The sequence below is a fragment of the Symphalangus syndactylus genome, chromosome 18, assembly GCF_028878055.3.
Source record: "Symphalangus syndactylus isolate Jambi chromosome 18, NHGRI_mSymSyn1-v2.1_pri, whole genome shotgun sequence".
Lineage (NCBI taxonomy): Eukaryota > Metazoa > Chordata > Mammalia > Primates > Hylobatidae > Symphalangus > Symphalangus syndactylus.
This window is the reverse complement of record NC_072440.2, coordinates 70,801,782-70,814,652: the sequence shown is the minus strand read 5'-3', so window position 1 is coordinate 70,814,652 and position 12,871 is coordinate 70,801,782. Positions and strand designations below refer to the sequence as shown.

Below are 12,871 nucleotides of genomic sequence, written 5' to 3'. Positions count from 1 at the left end.
TTTAAGTTTTTCCTCTAAACAGGAAAAATTAATACTTACGTTTTAGCTGGTTGCAAGAGTGTGGAGTATCTCTGGCATGATTTAAACACTCAGTAAGTAATTGTTTCCCTCTTTATGTATTTGTTCAGTGTTCATTGAGTTGTTCTAATGTGACGTTTGTCCTAATGTGGAGATTTTCCTATAAGGCATTTAAGGCTGACGTTGGGAGCATCGCAGAATGCAAGAGTTTGGGAAAAACTGGAGATACCAGTCAAGATGGAGAAAAGGATGGAGTTCAAGGGTACCTGGGCTTCCTGTCTTCACTGTGAAGATGCATTTCACCATGAGATCTTTACTAGGCAGAAAAGATGGAACGTCCTGCAGTAGTGTTTTGTCATCGAGGCCACAGCCGAGGTCAAACAGAAGCTATATGTTGTTCCTCAATGGTTGTGTCCAAATGGGAATGAGTAGACTTCAACATTTCTGAAGGTGAATGGTCACCATTCTCAATTCTGCTTTATGTATCTGGTGGGCCGTTGAGCAGAAGAGATCCCAGATGTCAGACACATCTGTCCTCCACCGAGATGTTTGTATGGGACATTGCTGGAATTATGTTTTGTTTCTGGTCTTGTGGCATTTGACTATTGGAGATGAACAAAAGAATACGCATTCCTGGTATAATTCCACAAGCTTCATAGGACTAGGGCTTGACAGTCTTGCCTGGAGAAGCTTGTTGCTTCTTAGAGTGGCACTTCTTTTTTTTTTTTTTTTTTCTTGAGACGGAGTTTTGCTCTTGTCGCCCAGGCTGGAGTGTAATGGTGGGATCTTGTATTTTTACTAGAGATGGGATTTTGCCATGTTGGCCAGGCTAGTCTCAAGCTCCTGACCTCAGATGATCCACCTGCCTCGACCTCCCAAAGGAGTTGGGATTACAGGGGTGAGCCACTGCGCCTGGCCTAGAGTGGCACTTCTTAATGCAGTAGATGTACTTCATACCACCATTTAAACCAATACTAAGAGAGTAGTCCGTATTCATATGCCAATTTGGTACCACCTAATGGGAGAAAACCAGAAAGCAAACAGTGCTAGTTGCATTAAATATCTCTGTTTTCTTTGTCTTTTAATATCTTTGTCTCCTTGAGGAGGCTGTGGACTTCTTGAAGGAAAGATGGTTTTCATCTCTGTGCTTCATTGTCTAGCACAGGGCCTGGCGTGTTGTCAGGGCATAGTACATGTTTGTTGGATGAGCAAATAAACTGAAGAAACTTCTTGATCTGTGTTGGCCTGGACAGCTGTTGAGGCTTGACTGTGCTTATGGAATGAAATATCCACACAAAGGGAAACTTGGTAATAGCCCAGAACCCCAAGGGGATCATTGCAGAGGGACTGATAGATGGACAGGATGGCCTGGTGAGGCCTGCGCCATCTGTGCCTTCAACCTGGCGGATCAAAGATGAATGTGTGATTGAGTGAGGCCTCACCAATGACAATGCACCCTGGCTGGAAAATGCATAGCAGGAGGCTCTGGTTTGAATCTCAGTTTTCCTAGGAGACTTGAATGAAGAGAAAAGGCACCACAGTATGCAGAGAGAGTCATCACTTGTGCATGTGTCTGGGGGAAGTAACGAATAGAAGACATTACATGTCAAAAAGAGCCTCGTCCAAAATGAAGCCAAGTGACTGTCACAAGTTCTGGGCAGGTGAGATGCTATGTCAGAACCGTGAGAAGGCAGGGGAGGCCAGGCACAATTCCCAATATGTTTTAGAGCATACCTGGAGCTTAGCATAGCCCTAACTTCATGGTCCAGCCCTTTGGGGCATGTGCTTCTGGAACCTTAGACATTAAGTGCCCTTGAGTGGGAAAATAAATGAGTTTTTAATGTCTGTGTGTGCATGTTGTTAATCGTTTTCTGCATTTGCCACCTGGGTTGAACCTGTCAAAATAGTTTCCAGTAGTCCCTTTTAATGCATTGTTATATACCCAAGGTGGAAATCTCAGAGTCATCCTTAGAGACTTTCTCTAGCCAATTTCTCCTTTCCTTGTTCCTCTCTTTCTTAGGTCATCCAATTGAGTGCTAAGCCCTGGTCAGCCCATTTCCATCTGTCAGAGTTCTGGGCTGGGCTCCCATTATCCCTGGCCTGAAGTATTGCACTAGCTGATGCTCCAGCCTCCTCCTTCCTGTGTCTCCTAATCCATCATTCTTATACTGCCAGAATGACTTTTCTAAGGCTCAGCAGCTCATGGCATTCCCTGCTTGAGCCTCTTTGATTACTTCTTCTTGCCTCTAGAAAAAGTTTGAACAACTTACCATGATGTAATAAAGCTGTTCCCAGTTGGGCTCTGGCCTTCTTTCCTGGTCTTGGGCCCCACCTCTATATACCAAATCATGATTTTACCACTTCCTAAATTCAGCATGCTCTTCCACGTTGTGAATATTTGGGAAATCTTTTTTTCCTTGGAAAGCCTGTTAACTTTTTCTCCCTGTCAGACTCCTAGTAATCCTTCAAGACTCAGGTTTTGTTGGTTGAACTGAAGCTCATGCAAATGATCACTTAAGAGGTGCTGAGATTGGCATACTTCTCCAGAGTGCCTGGCTTTAGTGTAGTGGAAATTCTCTTCAGCCACGAGTGTCCCACAAGGGAGCCTAGTTTGTTCATGTCTTTACTTGCTCTGCTAAATTGTGTTTTATTAACGTGTGTGCTTGTACTATTGCTCAGGCTACTGTGCTAATGACTGATAATTGCCTTAATGAGCTATTTGTAAGAAATACAGTAATACCAGTAGGGAGAAACCAGACTTCACTGCAGCTGGTGGTCTAATAACCTTTTGACTGACTTTAGGGAGGAGCAGACTGCAGGGTTATTGCAGTTAACATAAGCAAGAGCTCAGAGTCACCCACTTTTCCCTGAACACCCAGTTTACCCATCTTCCACTCACGCGTTAATCATGTGTATATGAGTCAGGGGCAGGTTAGGTTATGCTGCAGTAACAAATCTCGCATAGGACGAAAAAATCACTTTGGGAGGCTGAGGTGGGCGGATCACAACGTCAGGAGATCGAGATCATCCTGGCCAACATGGTGAAACCCCGTCTGTACTAAAAATACAAAAATTAGCTAGGTGTGGTGGTGCACACCTGTAGTCCCAGCTACTCGGGAGACTTAGGCAGGAGAATCGCTTGAACCCGGGAGGCAGAGGTTGCAGTGAGCCAAGATTGCACCATTGCACTCCAGCCTGGGCAACAGAGGGAGACTCCATCTCAAAAAAAAAAAAAAATCATCCCACGCCCCATACTACCGGTCCATCACAGGCTACTCATGGCACTGCTGCATGCCGTCTTCACTCTGGGATCCCAATAGTGAGGCAGTCTCTATCAGGACTGTTGCTAGTCCTTACGGTAGAGAGAAAAGGGCGCATAATGGTTCTTAAAGCTTCCAGTGAGTTGCATGCATTCTTATTTCATTGGCCAGAGTAGGTCCCATGGCTGTTCTGGGGCAGAGATGTTCTACCTTGATGTGCTCAGAGCTGAACAGCTGATATTTGTGAACAATATGAGAGCCACCACACCGTGGTAGAATCTTGCATTCATGTGCCTTATGTAATTTGCTTCTGGGGAGTCAAGAGGGAGATTTTATTGCCTTCATCGGAGGTCCAGAGAGTACTATGGGACCAAGAGTATCGGGCTCTGGCTTTGGGTTCAGCCAGTCCTTGGTTCAGATCCTGACCAGCACTTATTAGCTATATGATCTTGGTCAGTATAAACTCTCTCAACCAATTTCTTTGCCTGCAAACGTGAAAACAGCAATACCTATTTTGTAGGATTGTTACGTATTCCATGAGATAATGGGTTGGAAAGTTTTATAATTTTGTCATAATAAATGTTAGTTCTCTTCCCCTCCCCTATGCTGTGTGTTGTTCAGAGTGAGAGATCTGGTGTCTGTTGCATGCAGACTACTGTAGTTTTTTTTCTGTGCTCTCCTGGGTGGTAGCAACACCCGCCTATAACTACCAAGTGCTTGAAATGTGGCTAGTACCACTGAGGAACTGAACTGCAAATTGTAAAATCTTTATTACATCTAAAAACTGAAGCAGTGTAAAGTGTTTTTTTTTTTTTTTAACACAAGCTTCTGGTTTTGGAGGGACTATTTCACTTCAGTTATTGAAAATTTAGTACCCCAATTGAGATGTACTTAAGTGTAAAATATGCATCTGATTTTGAATATTTAGTATGGAAAACTATAAAATATCTCAGTTATTTTGATGATATGTTGGAATAATATTTCATACATTGGAGGAAATAAGATATATTATTTAAATTAGTTTCACCTGTTAGCTCTTTTTAAAATGTGGCTACTAGAAAATGAAAAACTACTCATATGGCTAACTAGCATTATATAATATTTCCATTGGAAAGTGCTGGTTTAGACATGCAGAGCGTGAGGCCCACGCCTCACTGGAAATTCAGACTATTTATCCATCTGTCCTTGCATCTAATAATACATATTTATTGACAACTTCCTATGTGCTATGCACAGGTGTTGTGCTAGGCTTTTGGGAACCAGTGCTGGTCAAAACAGGCACATTCTCTGAGCTCACTGCTTAGTGGGGGCATGGAACATATAGTTGTATATGTTCATAAGTATAAATGGTAGTTCCATCTAGAAAAGTGCAGGAGGCTAGGGAAATACATCACACAGGACCTGATCTGTTTTTGTTTTTGTTTTTTGTTTTTTGTTTTTGAGATGGAGTCTCACTCTGTCACCAGGCTGGAGTGCAGTGGGGCAATCTCGGCTCACCGCAACCTCTGCCTCCTGGGTTGAAGCGATTCTCTTGCCTGAGCCTCCTGAGTAGCTGGGATTACAGGCACCCGCTACCACGCCCAGATAATTTTTGTACTTTTAGTAGAGACGGGGTTTCTCCATGTTGGCCAGGCTGGTCTCGAACTCGTGACCTCAGGTGATCCGCCCACCTTGGCCTCCCAAAGTGCTGGGATTACAGGCATGAGCCACTGCACCTGGCAGGACCTGATCTTTTTAATACATCGGGTGGGTGGGCGGGGTTAGGGAAGGATGTACCCAATTTCTGAATAAGGAGAGAAGAATGGATGAAGATGGGTCTGGGATTTGAGACCCACCAGGCAGTGTTAAGAGCTTGTGCCCAGGTTCTGAGGCTGAGGGGGAAATAGGTTCAATGGTGCTACTGGGTTTATCTTCAACTACTGCTTTGGAAGTTCACAAACAGTTCATGGGAAAATGCAAAGAGGATAGTCTTTGCATGAAACTCTGGTTCCTTTTGCTACATCCTCAAAGAAGTGCAACTCCAGTGTATGCGTCACTGTGAAATTGATCCGGCTCACATGTGGGATGGTGAGCATTGTCAGGGCAGGGGAATACTGGGCTTTATTCTTCTTTACGATCCCAGCATCGTGCAGGGTGCCTCGTGGTTTGTAAACATTCCATAAATACTGTTTGATTCCATTTGCATATTACTGGAGAAGACTTACTATCTGGATTCCCCCCAACCTATTTGTGCCAAGCACCTTGGTGGTAGGGGCAGGGAGGGGTTGCTCTTGTGTTCTTGCTGAGTCTCAGCACTCTGGCAAGGCTTCATCTTTCTTTTCTCCCCACAAGGAGTTGGATGAACATAACAAGAAGAAAACAGCCCAATTTAAAAAGTGGATTGAAGACTTTAACAGATACCTCCGCAAAGAAAATATGCAGATGGCAGATAAGCACATGAAAAGATGCTCCATGTCGTATGCCATCAGGGAAATGCAAATAAAACAACAGTGACATACTGCTACACACCTATCAGAATAGCCAAAACCTGGAACATTGACGCCACCAAATGCTGATGAGGATGTGGAACAACAGGAACTCTCATTTGTTGCTGTCAGAATGCAAAATGGTATAGCCACTTTGGAAGACAGTTTGGCAATTTCATATGCAACTAAACATACTCTTACCATACAACCCAGAATCTCACAACTTGGTATTTACCCAAAGGAGCTGAAAACTTATGTCCACACAAAAACCTTCACATAGGTTTTTAAAGCAACTTTATTCATGATTGCCAAAACTTGGAAGCAGCTAAGGTGTCCTTAAGTAGGTGAATGGATAAATAAACCATAGCACATCCAGGCAATGGAATATTATTCAGCAATGAAAAGAAAGGAGCCATCAAGCCATGAAAAGACATGGAAGAAATTTAAATGCATATGACTAAGTGAAAGAAGCCAATTTGAAAAGGCTACTTACTGTTTTCCAACTGTGACATTCTGGAAAAGGCAAAACTATGGAGATAGTAAAAAGATCAGTGGTTGCCAGGGGTTGGGAAGAGGAAAGGATGAATCAGCAGAGCTCAGACTATTTTTAGTGCAGTAAAACTACTCTGTATGATATGTGTAATTACACATTCCTCAAAACCAATAGGATATTTATCAAAAATGAACTGTCATGTAAACGGTGGACTTTAGGTGATAATGATGTATCAGTGTAGGCTCACCAGTTATAAGAAACTTACCACTCTGATGGGGGATGTTGAGATTGGGGGAGGCTGTGCATATGTGGGAGCAGGAAGTGTGTGGGAAATCTCTCTGTACCTTGCTATCTTGCTGTGATCCTAAAAAAGTCTATTTTTAAAAAACTAAAGAACTGGTTATGAAAGTGGGTGCTTATTGAACACCTACTACATGCTGGTTCCTAATCTAAACACTTCGTGTAGATTAATTTATTTAATCCCAAACAGTCCTGTGAGGCAGGTAGCATGACTGTCCTCCTGATTGTGCAGATAATGAAACTGAGCACAGAGAAGTTAAGAAATTAACTCAGGGTCACATAGCTTGGAGGTGGGAGAGCTGGGATTTGCATACAGACACACTGTCTCTAGGCGTTTGCTTTTAATGACTTGTTGCCTTACCTGCTGCAAACAAACTGCATATCCAGCTGTCTTTGTGGAAGTCTCATGGTTTGAAATTGCAGGGAAGGAGATTTTTTTTTTGAGATGGCGTCTCACTGTGTCACCAGGCTGGAGTGCAATGGCGAGATCTCAGCTCACTGCAGCCTCCGCCTACCAGGTTCAAGCGATTCTCCTGCCTCAACCTCCAGAGCAGCTGGGACTACAGGCACGCGCCACCATGCCCAGCTAATTTTTGCATTTTTAGTAGAGATGGGGTTTCACCATGTTGGCCAGGATGGTCTCGGTCTCTTGACCTCATGATCCGCCCGCCTCAGCTTCCCAAAGCGCTGAGATTACAGGCGTGAGCCATCACGCCCGGCCAAGGAAGAAGATTTGAAGTGAGCTCTGAGTCTTATTATCTTCCTCCAAGCAGCACAGCTGGCATCATTGCATCACTGAGAGCCTTCCAAGGCCCAGACACGGCTCTGGGTACCCAGATTCAAAGATGAATTAGCTCTTGCCCCGTTTTCAAGGAGCTTATAGTTGAGGAGATGTCACATTACAGGTAATTTCAATGTAATGATACAGCCATGTTCTCGGAAAGTGTTCAGGGAACTGTTTGTCCTCTTGCTGTATGTGATTATGTGAAGAGGTGTTGCTGCAGAAGATCCTGTAAACACTGGGGCTGGAAAATGTGCCAGGCTTATTGGTGAGACTCTGGAGGCCAGACTTTTGGACTGCGGCATGCTCACGTGTGTCCCTTCCTCCATTTGCTTTAGCTACCCACTTCTGGTTTTGGTTTCAGTATCTGATCCTCCCAACACCTCACATGAAGCTTGCAAAACTGTTGCCATAAACTTAATTTCTAGCAAGGGGCAGAGAAAGAAGTCAGATACAAGAGGTCACATATTGTTTGATCTGATTCATAAGATATATCTAGAGTGGGTAAATTTATGGATTCAGAACATACATTGGTTATTGCCAGGGGCTGGGAGGGAGGGAGAAAGGGCAGAGGCTGCCTGATGGGTGTGGGGTTTTGTTTTGGAGTTAATGGAAAAGTTTTGGAATTAGATTGAGGTGGTAGTTGCACAACATTGTGAATGCACTAAATGCCTCTGGGTTGTTTAACATAGTTCATTTTATTTTATGTGAATGTCACCTTAATAAATTTCAAAAAATAATAATCATAAAATGTAGCAAGGGGAGAGAGGCATTACACAAAGTTCATAGTGACAGTGAACATTTTTTGAATGGAAGAAAAGAATTGGAAGAGAAGAAATAGGACATGTTAGGTATAATGATGGTTGTTATTTTATTATTTATTTATTTATTTTTTGAGCCAGAGTCTCGCTCTGTCACCCAGGCTGCAGTGCAGTGGTGCGATCTGGGCTCATTGCAACCTCTGCCTCCCGGGTTCAAGCAATTCTCCTGCCTCAGCCTCCCCAGTAGCTGGGATTACAGGCACCCGCCATCATGCCCGGCTAATTTTTTGTATTTTTGCAGGCATAGGGTTTCACCATGGTGGCCAGGCTGGTCTCGAACTCCTGACCTCAGGTGATCCACCCGCCTCAGTCTCCCAAAGTGCTGGGATTACAGGCGTGAGCCACTGCACCCGGCCAGGGTCGAGTCTTTACTCTGAATGAAGTTGGGAGCCACTGGAGTGGTTGGGGCAGAGGAAAGAGATTCCTTGGCTTGCTTTTCTAAAAGATCTCCTTGGTTACTGACTTGAGAAGAGCTTGCAGACAAGAGTAGAGGTAGGGAGATCAGTTAGGAACCTAGGACTGTTTCATTCAAGCAGGAGATGGTGGTGGCTTAGACCAAGCATTGTAGTGGCCAAAGTGTTGGGATATAGTCCGAATCCAGGTGTGTCTTCAAGGTAAATTCAGCAGGATTTTCTGAGATATTGGATATGAGACTAAGAGAGGAAGAGGAGTCAAGGGTGTGTCTAGTTTTTTATTTGAGCAGCTAAAGGGAGGAAGTTGGTGGAGTTCGGGAGCTGTCCATATATTCTAACTGGGAAGATTGCAAGAGAAACCATCGTGGGAGAGAACATTAGGAGTTCAGTTTCAGTCTTACTGAATTAGTGGTGCTTTTTCGATATATCCAAGTGAATGTATTGAGCCAGGCAGTGGGATATGAGCCAGGAGTTCTGGCGCAAGGTTAGGGTGGGAGATACAGATTGGAGGTTGCTGGCCTTTACAGGCCATTGAAAGCCATGAACCTGACTGGGATCAGCTGGAAAATGCATGACAGTAGAGAAGAGGAGGCTGAACTTGACTGCATTCTGCATGCTCTGGAAAAATAAAACCTGGGTTGCACTGGGGACATTGGGGGCTAGTTCAGTCATTTTTTAGAACAGGGGTTTTGTTGTTGTTTTTGTTTAAGCCAGACATTTTAGTCTTACTTTCAGGGAAAATCAAAGTAGGTTGCTCAAGGTACCCAAAACACACAGATATGCAGCTGGCTTTCTGCAAAGTGTTCATGGGAAGAGGTGCCAGGTGTGTGCCTGGTAAGTGTGTGTTTTCCTGAACAGCAGGGAGCTGAACTGTGGATCTCTTGCAGCCTCCCTTTTGATATGTGCGTCTGCAAATTGTTTTGTATTCAGAAGGTGCCACATACGTGTTCCTGGCATGAATGGATAAATGGTCCTTGCCCTTTGTGCCTGAAGACCATGGTAGAAAGGTGCAGTTTATTATTTTATTGTTGACTTCTGGTTTGAACCAAAGAGGTTTTTGCATATACGTTGGCTATTAGAGATCAAGTCTGCGTTCAGTGTTGGAGATTTATTATATTTTGGATAGATAGAGGGCTCTAAAGGCAATTCCCAGAGAAATCCAAAACTATTGTCAACAAAGGCAGCATTAGTGGAATCACTGACTAACTTCCCAAAAAGTTATGTTAAGCAGGCCTTTCTAAGGATGGCAGTCAGGATTGCTATGTTCTCTTCTGTATAGGGAGGAGAGTACAGGATGGCAGCCAGGATTGCTGTGTTAATTCTCTTCTGTATAAACAAGAGAGTACAGAAGACAGTTAACATAACAATCCTGACTGCCATCCTTAGACAGGCCTGCTTACGAGGTTGGCTTTGCCTGGCATCTGGGAACTTGGATTTTAGGAGGGTTCCCATCATTCTCAGACCCGTTAAGACTGGGTCACTGTGCTTAAACTGTTGATGCAAACAATATAGTTTATTGTGAACATCTGTTTTCCTTCTGGGAGTCTACATTTTTGGATGCCTGCCTAACCAGTCCTGGGTGAAAACCCTAGGCACGGAACCTCTAATGAGAGCTTCCCTGGTAAACATGTTTTCACACGTGTGGTCACAACTCGTTGCTGGAGGAATTAAGTGTGTCCTGTGTGACTCTACTGGGAGAGGACTCTTGAAGCTTGAGCCTGGTTCCCTCCAGACTTTGCCTCATAGACCTTCTTCCTTTGTCGGTTCTACTCTATGTCCTTTTGCTGTGATGAGTCACAGCCATGAGATGCTCTAAGTCATAGCTACATCTACATGCTGAGTCTGGCAAGTCCTCCTAGTGAATTGTTGAACCTCACCTCCTCTGCATTTTTGGTTGTTGGTGTTGTTAAACAGCCAGTCGTATCATCTTACGGAGCTATGAATTCCATTAGCATATACTGGATTCCAGCTATGTACAACATACTTGTAAAACTCCAGTTTGCCTTAGAAACCGAGTCGCACCACCAAATGTGTCCAGGAGTAACTCGTTCCCAAGACATTTCCAGGTATCAGGCAATATGGAAGCTACGGAGATGATTGAGGTCTAGACCAATGAAGTCTCAATTGAGATAGGAAATGTAAGTTGTATGGAAGCAGAATCTCTAGAACATTGGGGGAAATGAGTGCTCTACCAATTCCATAATGTAATAGTAGCTTTTGTTAAGAGGAAGGTCATGAATGCTGTCTTGGGGGAGTTAGAGAAGTGACTTTAAGGCATTGGTGGACTTTGCTGGTGTTGAGAAAGAATATTTTGATCTTCCTTGGTATCTCTCGTCATCTTTTAGCTTTCATTTGTGTATTGTTCTATCCATGCATCTTCCTGTCCATCCAATTGTCTGTCTACCCACTCACCCACCCATCTGTCCAGCCTTGCCAGGCAGCTTGTTACATTCATGAGCTTTGATTATGTGTTACGCTGTGTTCAAGGCACTGGAGTACTGGGGTGAATTGAGTAGGGTCCCTGCCCTCTTGTGCATAGGAATGATTTGGTTGGGTGAGAGATGACTAATGAATCCATACCCTGGTGGTATTGTTTAGGGAGAGGGAGACAGACCTGGGAATAAATATTTATTCCTAGATAGATGTGCACAATTCTTTCTAGGGATACACAGGTACATATGCCCAATTCACACTGGTGGGTTGAGTGGGGAGAGGGGCAGGGTGACAAATAAGACTTACTTGTCACCTTACCTACTGTATATCTAAGCATATTGTCCATACAAAGAGATCAGTGCAGGAGATGTCCTGTGTCCCTGTCTTCATAACCAGAAGGGGGAAGAAAACCACCTCCTGTGAGTTCCCGAAGGTTAATTTAAAATATTCTTTTCATTTGGCTTAAAGATTACTCAGAGCCATCTTTAATACACAATTAGGGACATAACCATTCCTAAAGGTAGGTGGCAGCTGCCTTCATTCACCTGCCAATGATAATCAAAGGAAGACTCCCAGCCTGCCTAGTCTGGAACATTCAGCAGGGCCTAAGAGCTCTTCTCTAAGTGATGATGGGACTGAAGCCATCTCTGTAGCGCTTCCCTTGCCGTTCTGAGCCATTTGCAATGGGGATAAGTGCTTATGGAGTCAGCAGTTGTGAGTTGGGGGAGGCAAATTATTACTTTTATTTTTGGCTCTGCCTGGGGTCAGAATTTCTTTTGTTTCTGATTTACCTTTTATTTGAGAAACTTGGCATGATACCTGTGTTCAGAGGATTCATTAGTCATCTCCCTCTCAACCAAATCATTCCTTTGCACATATGCTTGCTAACCCCTCTTTTCTTTTTTATTTTTTTTTCCAGTGTTAGTTATCAGGCATTTTCTCAGAGGACTTTCATAAGGTAGTCTGAACAAACGAAGATATTATTTTCATTAGAGAGTAAAAATAGTAACAGCAAGCACTAGGGGTGTCAGACATTGTTTTAAGTGCTTTATGTAGCTTTAATCTTTTGATACAACTTATGAAGTAGATGCCATAATTATCTTCCCTGTGTTACATATGAGGAAGCTAGACACTGAGGAAGGGGGGTATCAGGTAATTTGCCCAAGTACCTCTTCTGAATTTGGATTTTAAAATGAGTTGGGACACCAAAAGCACAATTCGTAAAACAAAATGGTTGAACTGGAATTAATCACAGTTTAAAATGTGGCTTTGTAGGAGAATCTGTTAAGCGGGTGAAAAGAGAAGCCACTGACTGAGAGAAATGTGTGTAAATGACACATTTGACAGAGGACTTATATCCTGAATATATAAAAATCTCTCCAGACTCAACATTAAAAACCAAACAATCCAATTAGAAAATGGGCAAAAGACTTAGACATGTCACCAAGGAAAATACGCAGATGGAAAATCAGTGCATGAAAAGATGCTCAACAACATCAGGGAAATATAAGTTAAGACCATAATTAGCTACCATTTCACACCTATTAGAATGAATACGATAAAATTTGCTGGCAATATCAGATGCTGGTGAGGTTGCAGAGAAACTGTGTCTTTGGTGGGAATGTAATATGGTATGACCATCTGTTTGTCAATTTCTTAAAAAGTTAAATATATAGCATATGTATTAGTACATTTTCATGCAGCTGATAAAGACATACCCGAGACTGGGAAGAAAAAGAGTTTTAATTGGTCTTACAGTACCACATGTCTGGGGAGGCCCCAGAATCATGGTGCAAGGCAAAAGGCACTTCTTACTTGGCGGCAGCAAGAGAGAAATGAGGAAGAGCAAAAGCGGAAACCCCTGGTAAACACATCAGATCTTGTGAG

The 12,871-nt window shown here is 43.3% G+C and overlaps 1 protein-coding gene across 5 annotated transcripts in view; it reads left to right on the top strand.

Annotated features, from left to right (window-relative positions):
- The window catches only part of LARGE1 (LARGE xylosyl- and glucuronyltransferase 1), a 641,552-nt gene that overhangs the window by 110,019 nt on the left and 518,662 nt on the right, over window positions 1-12,871 (top strand). The window lies entirely within an intron of this gene.